The sequence below is a fragment of the Elephantulus edwardii genome, unplaced genomic scaffold (genome assembly GCF_000299155.1).
Source record: "Elephantulus edwardii isolate Elephantulus edwardi_28Jun2011 unplaced genomic scaffold, EleEdw1.0 scaffold00133, whole genome shotgun sequence".
NCBI classification, from domain to species: domain Eukaryota; kingdom Metazoa; phylum Chordata; class Mammalia; order Macroscelidea; family Macroscelididae; genus Elephantulus; species Elephantulus edwardii.
Genome location: NW_006399883.1, coordinates 959,572 through 960,580, shown reverse-complemented (window position 1 = coordinate 960,580; position 1,009 = coordinate 959,572).

Below are 1,009 nucleotides of genomic sequence, written 5' to 3'. Positions count from 1 at the left end.
ATCATGATAGATGGAAAAAAGACTGAAATTGTTATCGACCTCTATTACTTGGATTCACAATAAATACAGCAGTCAGTCAGGAGATCAGGAGAAGTAGTGCAAGAGGGAACTCTATAGTCATGGACCTTTCCAAATTTTTGAGGAGTAATGATGTGTGTGAGGACTAAAATGTACTTGACTTAGGCCATGGTCTTTTTGACTATTAACTATCTAGGAGTTGACAACGAATAAGGATAACAGAAGAATTAATGCTTTTGAACTGCAGCATTGGAAAAGAGTTCTAAAGATTCCATGGACTGCCAAAAGAATAAACATATATCTTGGAGAAATTCTATCCAGAGTGCTTCTTGTAGGCAAAGATAATGGAGCTTCATCTCCCATAATTTGGGAATGTTGCTAGGAAAGGTTATTTCTTGGAGAGAGACATCATGCTTAGGAAGATAGAGTGGTGGAGAAAGAGAGAAAGACACACTACCAGATAGATTGACAGAGAAACTGTGTGGCAATGGGCTTGAATGTACCAGAGATTGTGAGAATAGTATTGGATAAGACAGTATTTAGATCAGTTGTTCATAGGGTTACTCTGAACTTTATTCAATGGCATTTAACAAGAACAAGTACTTTTCTTAATTCCTGATATATATTAGTCAATACTTACTTGTTGAGTAAATAAATTAATAAAGTAATTTTTGTCAAGGTTAAAAAGGGTTCTTTGTCATTGTAGAGAAATCCAACTGATTTTTGTATGTTGATCTTTGCTGAATTGGTCAACTATGTCCAATAGTTTTCTTGCCGAGTCTTTAGGGTTTTCTAAGTATACTATCATTTCATCTGCATAGAGAGATAATTTTACCTCCTCTTTGCTAATTTGGATACCTCTTATGTTTTTCTCTTGTCTTATTACTATCGCTAAGACTTCAATACAATATTGAATAAGAAAGGTGATAATGGGCATCCTTGCCTAGTTCCTGTACTTAAAGGGAATGCCTTTAAACTCTCTCCATTGAGA